Genomic DNA, 14,367 nt, shown 5'->3' with positions numbered 1-14,367 from the left:
TTCTTTCCAGAAACCATCATGTTCATTAGATTTGAGCAGCAAAACAAAACAAAAACCAAAAAAACAAACAACAAAGAAATACAAGGCATTTGGAAATACATTGTTTGATAGACCCAGCCTCTTGGAAAATTGAGATAATCACTCAAAAATCACTTAATTTAAATTGCTCTTGTTAGGGAATAAAATATGTTCTCTATAGTATAATGTGTTCTTGGAAGGAATCTATGAATACAGTTTATTGGGCTTTGTGCAATCAAAAGATAAATATCACCTTTCTCTTTCTTTTCATTTTTCATCTTCAACTTCTTAAAGTGTGGCTTACTGGCTACTAATAGCAGTTTCCACATAAAATTGTTGGGTTTTTGCTTAGCCATTGTATTCTTTCCTGAGAATCTGAAGAACCTACATTCTCAGTTCCAGGGATGAGGAACAAGGACTGAGATGATTATTTGGTTGTTGATGGAAAATTTGAAGTTGTTGTAGAGCATATTGTGCTGGTTTGTATATATTATGTCCCTGAGAAAAAGCCATATTCTTTGATGCAGTCTTGTATGGGCAGACATATTAGTGTTGATTAGATTATAATTCTTTGAGTGTTTCCATGGGGATGCAACCTACCCAACGGTAGGTGATAACTCTGGATAATTTCCAAGGAGGTGTGGGCCCACCCATTTAGCATGGGCCTTGATTAGTTTACTGGAGCACTATGTAAGCTCAGACAGCAGGAGCAAGCTTGCTACAGCCAAGAGGAACACTTTGAAGAACGCACAGGAACTGAGAGAGGAGCTTCAGCTTACAGAGACATTTTGGAGATGGCCTTTGAAAGCAGACTTTTGCTCCAGAGAAGCTAAGAAAAAAACAGATACCCCAAGAGCAACTAAGAGTGACATTTTTGAGGAGCGGAAGCCTAGGGAGGGACGTCCTGGGAGAAAGCCATTTTGAAACCAGAACTCCGGAGCAGACTCCAGCCATGTGCCTTTCTAGCTAACAGGTTTTACATACACCACTGGCCAACCTCCAGGGAAGGTACCTGATTGTTGATGCGTTACCTTGGACACTTTATGGCCTTAAGACTGTAACTGTGTAACCAAATAAACCCCCTTTTACAAAAGCCAATCCATTTCTGGTGTTTTGCATTCTAGCAGCATTAGCAAACCAGGACACATACCTTCTAATTAAGATTAAGGAATTCTAAATAATTTTAAATCCCAGGAGGAAATATGGAAGCAAAATGTGCAGAAAAATTTCAAGTCATGTCTGTGAGTTAAAATGAGGTTTGATTCCTGTTTCCTTTCTGCCATATCCTGAAGTGTGCATGATATATATGATATATATGAATTTGAGTGTCTTTTCCAAACACAGACATAAGAAGACTTCCAAACAAATTATTATAAAAGACACTCACTATTTGATACTATTGTAGCATATTTTTTCTGTAATTTTTTTTATTAGAGAAGTTGTAGGTTTTCAGAAAAATCATGCATAAAATACAGAGTTCTCATACATACCTATTGTGCCGGTTTGAATGTATTATGTCCCCCAGAAAAAGCCATATTCTTTGCTGCAATCTTGTGGGGCAGACAGAATAGTGGGGATTAAGTTGGAACGTTTGAATTAGGTTGTTTGCATGGAGATGTGCCCCACCCAGCTGTGGGTGGTGACTTTGGTGGGATACTCCCATGGAGGTGTGACCCCACCCATTCAGGGTGGGCCTTGATCAGTGGAGCCATATAAAACATGCTGACTCAGAGATGAAACGGAGTGCAGCTGTGAGTGATGTTTTGAAGAAGAGCAAGCTTGCTAGAGAGGAATGTCCTGGGAGAAAGCCATTTTGAAACCAGAACTTTGGAGCAGACGCCAGCCACGTGCCTTCCCAGCTAACAGAGGTTTTCTGGACGCCATTTGCCATCCTCCAGTGAAGGTACCCGATTACTGATGTGTTACTTTGGATACTTTATGGCCTTAAGACTGTAACTGTATAGCCAAATAAACCCCCTTTTTATAAAAGCCAATCCATCTCTGGTGTTTTGCATTCTGCAGCATTAGCAAACTAGGACACCTATTATTAGCACCTTGTGCTAGTGTGATATATTTATTACAATTGATGAAAGAGCATTTTTATAAATGTGCTGTTAACTATAGTACATGGTTTACTATAGGGTTCACTCTTTGTATTGTATAGTAGCCCTATTGATTTTTAAAAATTTTTTATTATAGTAAGATATGTATAAACTAATATTTCCCCTTTAAATCACATTCAAATATATAATTCAGTGCTGTTAATTATGTTCACATGTTTTGCTACCATCGCCACACCACCATCCATTACCAAAATTTTTCCATCAAACCAAATAGAAACTTTATAATTTAAGCATTGACTCTATTCCTTATCCCCACTCTGGCTCCTGGTAAACCTGTATTCTAGTTTCTGACTCTGAATTTGCTTATTCTAATTATTTCATATCATACAATATTTGTCCTTTCATGTCTGACTCGACATGATGTCTTCAAGGTTCATCCATGTTGTTGCTTCCAAAGTTCATCCGTATGTTGCATGTATAAGAATGTCATTCTTTTTTTTGGCTGAATAATATTTTACTGTGTCTATATACTACATTTTGTTTATCCCTTTGTTGATTAATAGGTACTTGGATTGTTTCTATCTTTTGGCGATTATGAATAATGCCACTGTGAACATTGATTTGCAAATATCTGCTTGAGTCCCTGCTTTCAGTTCTTTTGGATATATACCTAGAAGTGGGATTGGCAGGTCATTTGGTAGTTCTGTACTTCACTTTCTGAGGGGAACCGCCAAGCTGTCTTCCAGAGCAGCTACAACATTTTACATTCCCATCAGAAATAGAAATGAGAGTTCCTATTTCTCCACATCCTCTCCAACCCTTATAATTTTCTGGTTTTTTATTAGTAGTCATTTTTGTGGGTGTGAAATGGCATATCGTTGAGGTTTTGATTTGCATTTCTTGGATGGCTGACAATGTTGAGCACCTTTTCATGTGCGTTTTGCCTTTTGTATACCTTCTTTGGAGAAATGTGTATTCAAGGCTTTTGCTGATTTTTAAAATTGGCTTGTCTTTTTGTTGCTGAGTTGTAGGATTTCTTTATATTATCTGGATTTTAAACCTTTATCAGATACTTGGTTTCCAAATATTTTCTCCCGTTGTGTAGGTTGTCATTTTACTTTCATAATAAAGTCCTTTGATGTGCAAAAGTTTTTAATTTTGATGTGGTCTTATTTATCTATTTTCAGTTTGGTTGCTTGTGCTTTGGGAGTAAAGTCTAAGAAACCATTGCCTTACCGAAGTTCCTGAAGATGCTTCCCTATGTTTTCTTCTAGGAGTTTCATAGTTTTAGGTCTTTGATTCATTTTGAGTTGATTTTGTATATGGTGTGAGGTAGGGGTGCCCCTTCATTATTTTCCTTATGAATATCCAGTTCTCCCAGCACCATTTGTTGAAGAGACTAATCTTTCCCAATTGAGTGGACGTGGCACCCTTGTCAAAAGTCAATTGGTTGTATATGGACAAATGAGTAGAAAAATGGGGACAAAAAGTAAATGAGTAATAGGAGGGGAGGGGGTTATGGGATGTTTTGGGTGTTCTTTTTTAAGAATAAAAAAAAATTCTTCCTTTTTTTGGAGTAATGAATGTGTTCAAGGGTTGATTGTGATGATGAATGCACAGCTATATGATGATACTGTGAACAATTGATTGTACACTGTGGATGATTCTATGGTATGTGAATATATCTCAATAAAATTGCAGGGTAAAAAATCAGTTGATTTTAAAAGTGAGGGTTGATTTCTGAGCTCTCAGTTTGATTCCACTGGTCTATATGTCTATCCTTGTGTCACTACCATGCTGGTTTCATTACTGTGTCATTGTAATCAGTTTAAGATTGGGAATTGTGAGACCTCCAACTTCTTTCTTTTTCAAGATGGCTTTGACTATTCATACCTTCTTACCCTTCTATCTAAATTTTATGATTGGTTTTTCCATTTCTGCAAAGAAGGGTACAGGAGTTTTGATGAGGATTGTGTTAAATTTGTATTTCACTTTGGGTAGAATTGACATCTTAACAATATTTAGTCTTCCAATCCAGGAACATGGACTGTTCTTCCAATAATTTAGGTCTTCTTTGATTTCTTTTAGCAATGTTTTGATGTTTACTGTGCACAAGTCATTACATCCTTGGTTAGGTTTATTCCTAGATATTTGATTCTTTTAGTTGCTATTGTAAATGGTGTTCATGGACCCCTACAGGGTAAAATAAATGGATATTAGGGCACCATGATCTCCCTGAAGCCACATATGGCTTCTGTATATGTTTTTTCCAGGGGTTCTTTCTTCACATTCTCAAGGGGGTTCAAAATCCATTATCAACTAGGAGTTAAAACTGTCGATACTGTGTATTAATATTTTTTAAAAAGTAATGCTTAAATTAAACTAAAAGCGGTTTATTGGTTTATGTTGGCCTTTAATTTACAAATAATTTCTTATTTAATGTTAATCTTTCCAACAAAGTGTTTCTATGAATATTTGGTGACAGTTATTGTGATGTTTATGGATTTTCATATTTAGGCTTTTATGAATATCAGTAAAGGAAAAACTATTTATCCAGATACTAACTATAACCTATTTCATTAACATTTCCAAGCATATGATTTCTGTTACATAGTTAACTTTTAAATTTTTTTGGTATCCCCCCCCCTTTCTGCAATTTGCAATTAAGGTACATGACCACTAAGTTACAGTATTATTTTAAGACTGCCTTATGTGTTCCTGGGGTAGTTTTTATATGTGTTTTGATGGTTCGTTACTCTCTAATGTTCACAGAACCCTAGACCATTAGGTAGGTGGACCTCAGGGCACTCTGAACTCCATGAAGTCATATGCAGCATTCATATTTTTGTATTTTCCTTTGGTCTTTTATTCAGATTCTCGAACTGTCCCATAACCCTCCACCTCCCTGTTCCCAAACTGAGTGTTAAAACTACTAACACTAGGAATTAATATGAAAAATGAGTAAAAAATAAATTACTTTAAAAGAGGTTCATTGGATTTTGTTAACTTCTAATTTGCAAATATAATTTCTTATTCAATGTTAATATTTTCAACAAAACAGGTAATTCCTTCATAATAATTATTTAATAATTATTGATTTTAGCTTTCAATTTACTTTTTTCAGGAGACAGCATCCATTGTTCAATGGAATGAGAATGGACTTTATATCCAGGCAGATCTAAGTTAGAATAACATCTCTTCACAGCACTGGTTGTGTGTAATCTTAGGTAAATTATTTAGTATTTTTGAATCTCAGTGTCCTCATATGTAAAACCAAGACAATAACATCAGTACTATAACTATGAGGATTAAAGATAATGTCTATAAAACATCTGGTGAACTCTGAGTTCTCCAAAAATGGTGAACAAAAACCTATCTATTGAAAGTAATTTGATGTTTTTAATTTTCCTTTTCAATTTTTTAAATCAATTTACCTTAATTATTAACTTGCAGTGAAAAATTTGTAGTAGTGATTATTCTCCAAATATCTAGAACTTTTTTTCTATTGTATGTTTGATTCTCGCCTTCTGCTTTTATTAACTTATTCATTCTGAGTATATTTTTCTACCTAATTAAAAAGAGAGAGTTTTACTTTGTCTCTACTATGGTTTGGAAAATTGCGTGCTTCTCTGCCTCCTCCCTCTAAATCATTGAATTTACTTTTTAACTTCCAGGGAAAGCAGGGAGTGAAAGATGATGTAGATGGAAGCTCAGAGATTCCTTCCCAAGGTATAAAGCCTGTCTACAGAAAGAAGAATCTTTCTAGTTAACTTTTCTTAATGTGGCTTCTTGTACTTAACAAAAGTAGCTACTGGTTTTGGCTTACAGTGGTACTTCTGGGTTAATGAAGGCTTTAAAAAAGTATAACCACATCTGTAGGAGAATATATTTTTAATGCCCATGTTTCCCTTAAAAATTGTCCATGCTTTAGAACTGACTTCAAATGTCAAATTAAACAGGATTTTACTCATCAGGATGGGATCATCTCTTCAGTTGTTGAATATTTAAGGAAAGTTTTCTATATTGTGCTTTTGCAAACAAAGTAAATAAATTTTATACCCAGCTTATATTATGGATACTTCTGTATTTGCTTTTTATCTTCCAGAAAATTGCATAGGAAAGTGTCATGATTTGATGAATACCATTCTTGATTTGCTGATTAGATTTGGTATGAAATGAGCAGGAATTCTCATCCTTCCTTCCCTGCTTTCTGCCTCATATTTTAGTGGCTTCTATTGCCAGTTGAGACAATTGTCACTTCCAGGAAGGTAGAAATTATTGAATTATTGTTAGATAACTAAATTTAATACATGTCTATAAGGTCACAAAACCCTTGGGGTAGAAATTATTTAGGACTGGAAAAGACCTTATAGACTCAAAGTCAGTAGAAAATTCTGAGATTATATAATCCTTTTCTTTTTGTTTTCATTGTACAGAGGAAGAAATTTCAGTTCAAAAAGTCAGAATAGTCTGTGCACTAAATGGAAGTCCTCCACTTGGCAGAGATCTTTCTACCATACCACACATGCTACAAGCACAAAGCAACCTCTCTCTCTACGTATATACCATAGGATGAGGTGAACCTTTCCATAATGCAGATGTGTCTATATATTTTTAATTAAGATCTAAAAAAAAATGTTTTGTGTGCAGTGATTAACACTATTGCATAAATACTTCATGTATGAATGTTTGTATGTGTGTATTATTCATGTATTTTACTTGTCAAAGCTTTTGAAATCTACTGCTCTATTACTTTCTTCCTGACAACAGTCCTCTGATATGAGAATTGTCTGAAGACATATCTTATGTGTCACCTAACTGTGCTATTACAAACTATTTTCTATTTTTCTTACTTTTATAATGGCTTTAAAATTTTTTCCCTGATGAATAATGTGGAATATATTAGAGATCTGGAAACATATACAAGAAAACAGAAATGACTTGTGTTCCCACAACCTTTGATATCTTCCTTTTGGTCTTTTTTTCACTGCGATCCCTTGACCCTCTGATTCATTCCTCCAGCGTTCCAGGGTGCAGCACTCTCTCTCTGTGCTATACTGTGATTGGAATGTCCTCTGTCCCTGTCCCTATTGTCTTATTGATGCATAGTTGTCAAGTATCAGCTTAAAACCTCTCCGAATCCCCCAGTCTGGAAGATAGGCCCCACCTCTTATGTAGTATATACATAAGAAATAGAAATTGTAGGATTTGTTTTGTGACTTTCTACTAGACCTGTGAGGGCAGAATTTTTCTTGCTCCTTTTTGTTTCCCCAGAAAGTGTCTTGGGGGATTGAATCATGTCCCCCACAAAAGGCATGTTTAGGTCCTAACACCTGGTCCTGTGGATGTGAACCAACTTATAAATAGAATATTTGAAGACGTTATTTGTGAAGGTGCGCCCAAACTGAATGAGGATGTGTCTTAATCCAATATGGCTGAAGTCCTTATAAGCAAAGGAAATTGGGCACAGAAGAGAGAAGCCACAGAAAGAGCCAGAAATCAGTGGAACCAGAGGAGACAGAAGACATTACCACGTGCACTGCCATGTTATGAAAAAGACAAGAACCAAGGAGTGCTGACAACCAGTCCCAGAATGCCACAGTCTTTGGGGAGAAAGCATTATTCCTTAATTTTGTGCTTCTCACAACCTCAAAACCGTGAGCTAATAAATTCCCATTATTTACGTCAACCCATTATATGGAATTAGTGTTTGTAGCTGGGATTCCCAAACACATGGTTATAGAGAGCTGCCTTAAGTAGACCCTATGAGAGTATGTTCCAAGGAAAATGAAGGACTTTCATGGGATAGCTTCTTTGGGTTTCATTGTCTAAAAGGCTTTGCAGATACAATGGAGAGAAAGAAAGTTTCCATCCCTCTTGGAGCTTGTAATTTGTCAAGAAGACAGACAATTAAATCAGAAATAGCAATAAATTAAGCTAAATGTTGTTGTAGGGAAAATAGGCTAGTGATGGGAATACATTAATAGGAGCACATGATACAATCTAGAGGAATCAGGGCAGTTTACCTTGAGGAAGTTACTTTCCAGTTGCAGCCTCAAGGATGCTCAGGAGTTAGCTGGAAGAAGTGGAGGGGAAGAGTGTTCCTGGCAGAGGAAGTTTGAAAAAAAAAAAAAAAAACGGGGAAAGAAAAGAAATGTTGCCTTGAGGGGAAGACATAAGCATTCGAGGAATTAAAGCAGTTTGGAGTTGGCTCCAGTGGAATAATTTTGGGAAGCCGTGAAGCAAAAACATGAGCTCTAGGGAGAGGCCAAATGTGTGGCTGGTGAGTAATGGCTCTCAGCAGCAGTGGACTGGCCATGGCCATTGTCTTTTCTCGACTTCTCAAAAGTGCTCCCAGCTTTCCAGACCACAGTGCAGCAGATCTACAATCTGGTACTGACCCTACCACTCTCTGCTTACCTAGCCTTGGACAAGTTATTCTACTTATCTGTTAAAATTAGTGTTATCATTGTAAATGGCGAAAACAAGGTTAGGTGATCCCTCAAGTCCTTTTTTAACTAAACATTTTTTTTTTAAGAATAGGTAAGAGTGTATTCAGTGTGCACCACATTGATTGCAAAAGCCAAGTGTTCAAGTGTTGAAATAAATTACTCAAGAGCTATTTACCCATGCCTGTATGTCTGTGATACATAAGCAGCATCATTTTAAAAGCTGTGAGATTGGGGTGATAGGACATTGCTTCGTGTATTTTGAAGTTTAGCAGTACAGTGCTGTTCTGGATAACACAGAGCCAGTGCCTGTTGTCATTTAAAGTGTCTTTTACAAAAATAGTTGAAGACGGTCTGTCTTATCTTAACAGTGTCAAGTACTTACTTCTGGCAAACTACTATTTGTGAACAAAGAGGGATGATGCTTTGGGGCAAATGATTTATGAAAGACTGTGCATTTATTGTTAACTATTATCACTGCTTGTTTCAACATTTATTCAACACTTGGTACCATTTTCGTGTTTTGAAAAATATTATGATTTACATTGTTAAACACAGGTTAGGCATGTGGGTGATGCTGTCACGTGGTCAACAAGTGGCTTATGTGGGTGTCGCCTATGGGAGTGGAGGAAGACACATCCAAGAGGTACATTTTTGGGAATGTGAGTGAATTTTGTATGGAATATTAGAGATGGTGGATTGTTCTAGGTCTCAAAGGTCAGAGTATAACTTGATTATTTTTAATAATGTTTCTTTGTAAAACATTTAGTTGTTTTCTATTAGTGTACTTGCAAATAGAATGTGCACTCAGTCAAGGTGACTTGGTTTTAGGTACCGAGGTAAGGATTCTGGGCAAGACAGTGTGATATCTCTAAAGGATATCATGTATATGGACATGTATCCATAAATAGCAAATGGGGGCTTAAGGTAAGGATGGGAAGGGAAGTGTGGCTCTGTGGAGTACATGTAAATTGCTAACCACATTATGTGCATGGTGATATTTAATTTTCACAATAACTTTGTTATTTAGTTAAATCTGTTTAACCACATACTCTATATAAGGAAATTAATGGATAGGTTAAATAACTTGCCCAGAGTTAAAAACTGATCAGCTTCAACATCTATACCCAAAGGCATGGTCTATCTGACTCAAATGTTCATGCAGTTAACATTGTGCTTTAGTTGTGTTAACACAAAAGGAAAAATAATAAAGAAATCAAAATAAAGGAGGACTATAAGAACAAGAGTTTTGTATAAAATATTTGGGCCACATTATTGTCAAATAAAATTTCATATCAACCACTAATGTCTTACAAGTCCCACATTTAAATGGAACCAATGGAACTCTGCTGAAGAACGTGAGAATTTATACTCTTCACTCAGTGATCTACCTAATTTAATCCAGAATCAGAATCAGTTGCCACCGAGCCAGGACCAGAAAGTACTGTGTGTAAGAGACACTTAGTAGTTAAGGTGATAGAGAAATACCTTTATGTCAAAATTCCACATTGATATCACATTACTTAAATATGGCATACATATATAAAAAGAAAGTCATAGCATATATCAAAACAAATTTCAGTGCAAGAATCTTGAATAAAATTGAATTAAATGATATGATAAAAGAATAATACGTTGTGACAAGTAAAATTGTTTAAAAATAAGATACTTATTGATTTCATACACCATAGTAATAGACAAAGACCATATGATCCTTTCAAAGGATATCAAAAATCTTTTGACAAACTCTACTATCCATACCTATTTGCTTTTTTTAAAAAAGAGAACCAAACAAAACACCTTAGTAGAATACAATTGCATAGCTATCACCTGTGGATAATGGTGATTTAATAGAAACATGTCTAGTCAGTCAGGGGAAAATAACCTCAAAGAGATCACTTTCACTGATATTAGTATTGTTCCAAAGCTCTAGTCAATGTAATAAGAAAAGATGAAGAAAGAGGCATATGTGTGTGTGTGTGTGTGTGTGTGTGTGTGTACACACACATATATATATAGAAAAAAGAGATAACATTTTCATCATCATGTGTCTATAATATGATAAATTATAATTTATGTCCCTGGAAACTCAGTAGACTACATAGAAGGAACATTTATAGTTTAAAGTTCATTATATTTTTACCTCATTTGCATGCATAAAAACTCTGGAATTTTAAATACAAATTTTAATTCCTTAGCAATGTCTGTTAATATTTCTTTATATCCCAATCTGCAGATTTTTAGTTATCAAGGAATAGGCAGGAACGGTTTGAACAAAACTTGAAAACTTTGATGTGAGACATAAAAGTGCTTGTGGATGTGGTCAGGTTAGGGAAATGATCAGAAGATGCTCTCAGAAAAAATTCCTAAGAAGAATGAGTAGACTTTCTTGAGATAAATAGTATAGGTTGATAGTGTAGCATAGACTTGGGAAAACATTGTCTACTTACCATGATTCTTGGGAGCACTCTCCTCTAATGATTCTAGCACCAGATGCAGCTCATGCTCTCTTCGTGGTTACGCAGACTCAGATCTCAGATCTCTTAGGGCCTGGGTAAATGTATTGTTAAGGCCCACAATTAAATATGATGGGCTCCCCAGTTAAGAGCTACTGACTGGAAAACATGCTGACCTAAGGGTCAGTAGGCCAGGACTATAATATGATTGTGGTATTCGCAGCCTCAATGGCCTCCTTCTCAAGGGATCCAGAACCGTTGTCATAATGGCATTATACAAAGTTTCCTTTAGGATCATTTGGAAAATGTTATACCTTATTCTCCTTTTTCTGGCTCTTCTGCTGATATTTTTGACTAAGAAGCTAGTAAGGATGGATTCTTAACTTTGGGCACGCCCTCTTAATTCTTGTGTTGATCATCTATTATTTCCATGAGCCAATAAATTATTATTATAATCCTTTTGGATTCTTTAGATGAATTTAAGGTGGGCTTTCACATAGTATAAGTGAATTCTTAGTTAAAACAACCTTGTCTGTGTAATTTGTTTTCTTTCTCCCTTCAAATATTCTTAAAAAAATTAAACAGAAGATGTTTTCAATTGTATCTGAACAGACAGTCAGATGTTGGAATTACAAAGACTTCTTTGATCAGAGGCTTACACTTTTTGGCTTTGCTTTGTTTATACCTTTCAGCAGTTGCTTTGGAGTGAGAATTCATCCTTATTACTTTGTGTCTTCTGATTTTTTGAGTACTCTGTGAGGCTGATTAAAGAGAATATACTTTAAAATATTGGGCAAGATTTTATAGGGCTATGGAGTGTCAGAGAAACAGGCACTCAATTTTAAGAACATGCAAAGATTATAATTTAAAGAATCTAAATTGGCAACTTTTAATTATTTGTGTACAAGTTTCAGTAAATTTGGGAAATAGTTTAGTATGGATTGAAATTTGTTGTTCATTATTAAGTGAGAATTGGGGGTGTTACAATATTGGTGTGGCAATATCTATATGTAGGTTGATAATTCCCTAGAACTTTGAAGTGAGGGGAAGCATGAAAGGCACGGAGTTGGGGTAATCCAAACTTAGTAATTTAGGAGTACTGCAGAAGCTACGTTAATTATAGTGGAAGGCACCCTCCACCCTTTTTTTATATTAACTATACAGTTATTTATTGCAGTTACCTCCAAAATTTTTCAAGATTTTTTAATCTTTAATGTAATTTAAAGATTAAATTTTGGAGCACCTTCCAATATATTTTATTTGGTTAGTGGTAAGTTATATACATCTGCTAAAATATACACAAAATAGAAATAAAGAATGAGATTAAAAGAAACATAGGAAGAAGTTCTAATGTTTGATTCCATCTCCTAAACTGATTTTTTTCCACATTTCCTGGGATTATTATAGAACAATGTTCTATTACATTGAATTTTAAATTTTGGTTTGTCTGAATTTCAGTAGAATTTTCTCAAAACAAAATAGAAGTATTTTATATTTATTTACTTGCAAACGATCCATGTACTAATTTCGCCTCTTAAGTAGTTGCAGTTGGGCTTTTTGTCAGCACAGACAGTTTAGTAAAATCACAGGCCACTTTTTTGAAATTATCTGTGGAGGGAGACTCTGCTTTGTAGTGTGAGATGTAGGAGGGGTGGGGAATGCTGGGGAGACCTCTGAATCCTGCCCACAGAAGTTCATCTACCTCTGGGGATCTATTAATTTCTGCTGCCACCAACCTTCTGGCTTCAGTACATTTCTCTTTCTTTAATGCTTAGTACAGGTGGGGCTTTGTGATTCTTTTAGATGTACCATAGCTCCCTCATTGTGTGTCATGGAGGACTTCTAGCATAATAGAGTTCCTTTTAGATTGCACTGTCAAAAGGAATATGGAGAAGCATTTAGTGTCTCTAATGAAAAACGTGGGGAAAACATGCCTCCATACTTTGTTTTCCCTCTTGATCACCAAATGCAGTAGCATTAAATAGGTAAACAGCAGTAAACAGGTGTTACCCCTCTCGAGGTACTCATTAGTGAAGTCTCAGAAAAGTCCTGCCTGCAACATTGTGAGGTTGCTTTTACAAACCTTGCCCACGCTCCCTTGCTCCTTCGTGGGAACAATGCAATGGGGAATGCAGTCCCTCAAAACTTTCATAAAATGCCCTTTGATGTTGTTCCAGAAGCTCCCGAAATATTTCCAGAAGGATGTTACCTGACCTGTGCAATACACTAGACCCGTACAGCCCAATAGAAATATAATGTGAGTCATATAGGTAATTTTAAATTTTCTAGTAGCCACATTAAAAAATATAAAAAGAGGTATAGTAATATGTTTATTTAATGTAATATCCAAAATATTTCACCATGTAATCAATAACAAAATTATTAATGAGATAGTTTACATAAAATGTGGCACTAGCCATATCTCAGGAGTTCAGTAGCCTCAGGTATCTGGCTTTGGTATCAGACAGTACAATACTGGGCCAGTAATTCAACCTGTATCTGTTTTCCTTCTTTAACCAATGCAGCTATGTTTTCCTTGCAAATCCATTAACTTGGGTTATGTATAGCTCCCTTACCTCGACCCCAGATAATAAAGTCATCATGTTCCAAGCAGAACATTATAAAATCTTCTCAAATTGCTTCTTACAATGTGAAAACATTCCCATACCAATGCAAACCTTGATTCCCACCAGATTGCAAAATGATTCTCCCATCAATCTCCCATTTTAAAAAAAATTATTCAGAAACACCTAGAATGGTTTCATTTGGGTACCTTTTTGAACCTGAATCATTTCTATAGCTGTTATGACTGTGGAGTGCCTTCCACTATAATTAACATAGCTTCTGCAGTACTCCTAAATTACTAAGTTTGGATTACCCCAACCCTGTGCCTTTCATGCTTTCCCTCACTTCAAAGTTCTAGGGAATTATCAACCTACATATAGATATTGCCACACCAATACTGTAACACACCCAAATCTCAGAAACAAACATGGCCACTGCAACAATTTACGATCCACCCTCTTTAGAACAGAATTTCCCAAGCAGTAGTTGCATTCTCACAATCCATTACAAATCCTAGATTTTAGACCTTTGTTGTGGGACTTAGTGTTACCAGGGATATCAGGGTAAAAAGGGATATTGGAACCACAAAAAGTACAGGTTTCAGGATTTCATTTTGAGTGGCAGTGGTTTAAAAAGTACAAGGCCAAGAGAAGGAGAAGATTTGAGAGATCACCAGTGGCAGTCTGTGTTTGCTTTTCAGGCCTTACCTTTCAAATAATTTAGCCATGTCCCCTGCCATATGTAGAATTTCAAGCAACATGCCTCTGGAATTGGCACTGTACTAATTAAAGATGCTCAATAAATTTTTGGGAATTC

The 14,367-nt window shown here is 35.7% G+C and overlaps 1 protein-coding gene across 2 annotated transcripts in view; it reads left to right on the top strand.

The window, feature by feature from the left end:
• MMP16 (matrix metallopeptidase 16) overlaps window positions 1-14,367 on the top strand; it is a 281,625-nt gene that overhangs the window by 25,478 nt on the left and 241,780 nt on the right. The window contains exon 1 of one of the 2 annotated variants that reach the window (XM_037803044.1): window positions 9,113-9,176. The exons of the other annotated variant lie outside the window; for it this stretch is intronic. The gene's annotated coding sequence lies outside the window, so the exon portion shown is untranslated. Of the gene's footprint in view, window positions 1-9,112; window positions 9,177-14,367 lie in introns of those variants that run through there. 2 annotated transcript variants of the gene reach the window in all.

Source organism: Choloepus didactylus, chromosome 14 (assembly GCF_015220235.1).
Source record: "Choloepus didactylus isolate mChoDid1 chromosome 14, mChoDid1.pri, whole genome shotgun sequence".
Lineage (NCBI taxonomy): Eukaryota > Metazoa > Chordata > Mammalia > Pilosa > Megalonychidae > Choloepus > Choloepus didactylus.
Note: the sequence above shows the minus strand (reverse complement) of the source record. Positions and strands in the feature narration are given on the sequence as shown.